Source organism: Branchiostoma belcheri, unplaced genomic scaffold (genome assembly GCF_001625305.1).
Source record: "Branchiostoma belcheri isolate BF01 breed outbred unplaced genomic scaffold, Haploidv18h27 scaffold4, whole genome shotgun sequence".
NCBI lineage: Eukaryota > Metazoa > Chordata > Leptocardii > Amphioxiformes > Branchiostomatidae > Branchiostoma > Branchiostoma belcheri.
This window is the reverse complement of record NW_017804020.1, coordinates 8,169,603-8,175,182: the sequence shown is the minus strand read 5'-3', so window position 1 is coordinate 8,175,182 and position 5,580 is coordinate 8,169,603. Positions and strand designations below refer to the sequence as shown.

Here is a 5,580-nt window from a genome sequence, read left to right as displayed (position 1 = left end):
ATATTGTATAAGCATGGTTCTCACAGTATATTGACAAAGGAAACCCCAACATTTGGGTCTATAACATATATAAACTGTGAGGAGTCATCATGGAAATTAGGAGGAAGGCCACATGACTTAATTAAATGGTTGTGAATTTGTGTCATTACATAACGACGTATACCACAAGTTTTTGTCAAAGTTAATGAATCAGCACTGTACGTATGTACTGAGATATTGAGTTGTGGAGCTTCGGTAGCCTGGGTGCCATCCTCCAGAAAGAGGTCTCACCGGCTAACTAGCATGGACTACCCAGGCCTAGAGCCAGGCCAGAGCCTCAGAGGATCGATGTGATTTTTTAGGATTGGCAAAAATCAATTTGTGCGCGGATGTTATCCATAGAATTAAGACAGTATAGCCTAATAAGGGGAGAAACCCATATTGGCATAGGTACAGTAAGGTACACTCTGTAGCGTCTACTACTACTAGTACTACGACGAATTGTGTCGAAAGGTCACTGTTAAAAATGTGGTTTATTATTATTGGCTGTTAGAATGTGATAGCCTTTTCTTCTAGACACAACGTCTAGCCAGGAATGCCAGAAATCGAACATTTCGGTCTCGTGTCTGTTAACCTTTCCCCTGTATGTATGTACCCCTGGCTTTTTCAAAGATGAGGCAGCATTTGGGAAGGAGTGGCGCGAACATGTGATGTTGTGGGTGGCGAAAACAATTAACGATACTCCTGTATTTGGATACTATGACTGTTTTTACTTGAGGAACCCGCATGTGCCAATGCATGTGGCTCTATATTTCAAAACATGAGGCTGATACAATATTGGGGCAGGAATGTCACAACGTGTGATGTTGCCAACGGTAAATGCATTATCATCAGTTGGATGATACAGCTATTTGTTTGTAGCTCAGGTGCCAGAATGTGCCACTAGCATTTTCAAATGTTATTTTTATGCATCGTTGAAATATATGATTGGCACGAACATGTTATGTTGTCGCTGATTTGGAAACCTACTTCCTGTGTCTAATATTTCAAAATGGTAAAGAAGATTAAAAAAAGGAACTCCGCCTGTGTCATTGCAAGTCCGCAGTCACTTAACATTACATGAACAAGATTAGGAAACCTTGTGAAAATATCTACTACCGTCTTATTCGCTTTTACCTTACATATAACACTCTTTAGAATATTTCACCATCTTTTAATGTCTAACATGAAATTCCTTTGCTATCTTGACCTGGGAGATTACAAGGCTTCCTTGCCGAGACAGATTTATGTTCCTGTTTACGAAAGGTAAGGTGACCTTTTCATTCATTCGTTGACCTGTGCAGCGTTGCATGGACGATTATCATACCAGCACATGCTTGACAGCCGGCTAAACAAAGACCACAGTCAGTCAAGGTATATAATGACACCTGGCTCTCTCGATTCGTAGTCTCCACCAGACAAACTACTCTGGCTATATATAGGAGGATATTTGCCAGGGGGGGTTGGTCGCCTTGTAGGATGACTGGCCGCGCTTCGGAGGGAAAGAAACTACCTCCTCGAGGACTTCCTTGGCCAATTTTATTCTTTTTTTTGCCCAATTCTACGATCCGTATTCCCGTAGAAAGACCTGGTGGGGGCTATAAGATTTCGTTCGTCGTTCTGCGGGCTCATGGTCTGAGTACAAGGATGGCATGATAAACAAAATCAGCGTTCACGCCCGTTTAAGCCCCCTCTCCCTGCTAAATGCAAACGTGCCTCCATCTGAGGCCTTTTTATGCCGACTTGTGTCGAAACGTCTTTGTTAAAAGAGTGGCTTATCATTATTAATGGCTGTTAGAATGTGATACTCTTTTTCTTCTTCAATTAATATTGATACTAAGAAACGCCCACTTTGAATGACTTTTATAGTCCAGAAGGGACTGCCAGTTTCCTAAATATTATGCTTCAATGAATTCATAACTAACCGAATTTTTACAGATCTTCGCTTTCGCGGCTTGTGCGTATTGCGGAATACCAATGCTGACCCACAATGGATACATCCGGGAACTTTTCATTACCAAATGCTAATACACTTCAAGTCAAAGTAAACATTTTCGAGGAAAACAATAGACCTTCAAAAGATCTGCTTGGAAATATGTCGTATTACTACATATACTGGTTATCGTTTATCGATGACACCCCTTGAAAAATGTAAGAAAAATGCCGTATCCTGGTACAGAAACATTCACGGTGGTCAAATTCGGGCCCAAATATTCCAAACTTTTTTTGAGCCGAATCATGTTCGATATGACGTCATTCTAATCAAACGTTTGTTCGATCCGGGGTTACTCGCGCGGTCATTTACTGTACATCCGCTATATAACCCGCTACTTCCAGCCCCTTTTTTACATAGGTTACGCCTAACAGTAAAAAAGGCCACCTTTCCACAAATATAAACCGATTTCGGGACAGTGCATATATGCCGCCATTTTGTAGTGGATATGTAACATATAACGAAGTCACTGTCGTCTTTTCGGGTGAACTTGAAGATAGTAATTCTTGTTTTCGCGGATCCCATACACTTATTCATTCTGCCTGAAATGCTTACAAACATGGTATTTAAACATCATTCAAAACAAATTCAATTTACCTCAGAAATGTTTTAAATTGTAGACAAGACAAATATCTCGATCTGTGTCGGATGGATTTTAAAAGATGGCGGCATTCTGGAATTATTGGTCTTGGACGTTAAAGAATTGCATTTTTGTCATATTTAACACTTAAACTTTGAAATTAAAAAAATCTCAATTTTGTTGTAATGTTTGATAAAATACAAAAACTGAGAATTTTTGGGAGGAATCTAGACCGGTTTAAATGAGTTGTGCGTTAAATAAGCATTTAACGCACGTGAGGGTTGTTTTACACACATTTCAGTGCTGTAAACAAAGCAACAACATTTGAAGTATATGTAGCGCAGATTTTATCACATTTTGACTGAAACTGTTTCTTATTTTTAAGAAAATATTTACCGTTGAGAATGGCTCCGCGAAACCGGCGCGCGGAACCCCCGGTAACATGATACCCCTCCCAAATTCGAAACTTTACCCTAGAATTTGACCGCCGTGATTTGTACTACCTCACTCAGAGATAAAGATCAGGCGTCAATATTACATGATCGCGCCAATTATATATTTCTATGATACATCAAAATTATATTCAAAACACTAGTGGCACATATGGGCCGGCCTCCTTCGGAGACTTCTGATGCGGCGCCGTTAATTTTCTTTTTTTTGGGGGGGGGGTTAAGGAGCGACGCGAGTTATGCGGCCGAGTGACGGTTTTGCCGCCGACGGATTTTGCACGGAAACCGTCTCTCGGTGACAAACTCCCTCGGTGACAAACGAGCAGTTGTATATTATCCAACTACATAGGTGTCGTTCGTTGTTTCCTCCACCCATCACCCACCTACAACATCCACGTGTTTGCGCCACTCCCTCCAACATGTCACAGTGCATCAGCTCTCTTTGAAAAAGCCGGTGGCACATACGGGTACGCAAGTACAGCGTACAAAAGAATATGTTTAGCCAATAAGATGATGGTTCAAGAATACCTTTAGCCAATAAAATGATGGTTCAAGCCAAACTCCTACGCATTAAATTGTAATATAAGTGACAGCATTAGCGCCTCACGCCGCACTTCCTCGAGAGACAACTTCAAACAACGAAGATAACCGTGAGAACATCCCAGCCACCTTGTGCAGCGATAACCTAGCTCGCAACCAACAGTTCAACTAAGAGCTTCCAACGGTGAGTCTTTCCAGCTACTCTGTATCTCGTCTTCCCTGTCAAAGCTTTGTATGTAGGAGCCTGGTTTATACAAGTAGCAGAAGTTCGTCATTTTCCATACAACAAAACTTTTCTCTTTCATTGTTGAAATTATTGAGTAATGTTGACTTTCCTACTCGTTTCGTGAAAAAAATTCATGCCGTACGGGGCGAACATTTAGAATTTATTCATCAGTAGCTGCCTGTGAATGTTTGCAAAGCGACAATAAGACTTCATATACCGATGTTACTTAGTTTGTGAGGCCTTCGTCTTTATAAAAAATCGATTGAGCGCACGGCGTAGGGTTTTTTTCCGTCGACCAATATAGGAACTTCAAGAGCCCACACAGAAAGGTGTGCGCGGCGCCGTATTTTGTTCTGCCGATACGCAAGAAAAGAGCCACAATCTCAATAAGAAAAAAAAATATAACATCCAACATTGCAGGATTATGTGCATTGCGCCGTATTTCGTTATGCCGGAAAACAAAAAGAAACGACGACTTCACGATCTGAACAACGGAATCAGGAATGAGCGCACGGTGCCCTTTTGTGCTGCCGTTTCGCAAAAGAACTAGCAAGTCCGCAACCTCAAGAACGGAGGCTGCATGTTGAATTGATCGCACCGGCTCCGTTTTTTTGTTTTATCCGGATCACTAAAGAACTGAAGACTTTACAAACAAATGAATCAACGCAGAAATGGGCACGTGGTGCGGTATTTCTTCTGTCGATCGGCAAAAAATCACAATCTTCAATACTAGTAGCAAACACTATGGGATTGAGCGCACGGCGCCGTATTTTGTTCTGTCCGGACAAGTTAAGAACTAACAAGTCAAAAATCTCAACAACAGACACAGGCGTGAGCGCGCGGTGGTTTGCGTAGGCTCCCTTAGGGCATAAAGACCTTCCCCGCCATCCAGTCCAATTACGTTCGTCGTGCAAAATCTACCGGGAGCCTAGTTGAACTGAGCGGTGGGATACTTATACAGACCGGAAGGGAGACCGCCTCGAACCACGATAAACTGGGTCCAAATCTACAATTTAAAGAGCCGACGCAGAGATAAGACCGCATCGAAGTATTTTTTTCTGCCGAACCACCAAAGAACTGGCGACTTTACAATCTTAAGATTCGACGAAGAATTGTCCACATGGTGCCGTCTTCTGTTCTAAAATAACAATTTCACAATCGTCAGTAGCAGAAACTATGAGCGCATGGCGCATTGGTCTGTCCGGACCACCACAGAACTGACGAGTCAAAATTGTCAACAACCGACACAAGCCTGAACGTGCGTTGGGTTGGGCGGGCTCCAGTCGGGCATGAAGACCGTCCCCGCCGGTCGACCAGTTTAATTATATTATAATTAGACACTAGGTAGGAGTTTTGCATAGCAGGTGAATTACTTCCTGTCATGCAAAAAAAATTACCGGGAGCCTAGTAGACCTTGGCGGTGGGGGAGCTTCTACAGGCCCGAAGGGAGGTCGCCCGAACCACGATAAACTGGACCCCAAGCTACAATTTGAAGAACCGACGCAGAGATGAGAGCGCGGCGTCGTATTTTGTTCTGCCGATCCACCAAAGAACTGACCAAAGAACTTTACAATCTTAAAATTCGACGCAGAATCGATCGCACGTTGCCGTCTTTTGTTCTATAGATTTGCAGAAAATGTGGCCGCGTTTCCAACATTTCTAAGAACCGACGCAGGAATGATCGCCTACCACCGTATTTTGTTCCGCCGATCCTCCAAAGAACTGAAGAGTTTACAATCTTCACCAACCGGCAAAGGGTTGAGCTAGCGACGGC

The 5,580-nt window shown here is 42.7% G+C and overlaps 1 protein-coding gene across 2 annotated transcripts in view; it reads left to right on the top strand.

Moving 5' to 3' along the window:
- The first annotated feature begins 3,405 nt into the window (after nucleotides 1-3,405).
- LOC109477101 (C-type lectin domain family 4 member M-like) overlaps nucleotides 3,406-5,580 on the top strand; it is a 33,776-nt gene continuing 31,601 nt past the window's right edge. The window contains exon 1 of one of the 2 annotated variants that reach the window (XM_019778151.1): nucleotides 3,406-3,764. The gene's annotated coding sequence lies outside the window, so the exon portion shown is untranslated. The remainder of the gene's footprint in view (nucleotides 3,765-5,580) is intronic. The other variant, XM_019778150.1, reaches the window with a different exon arrangement.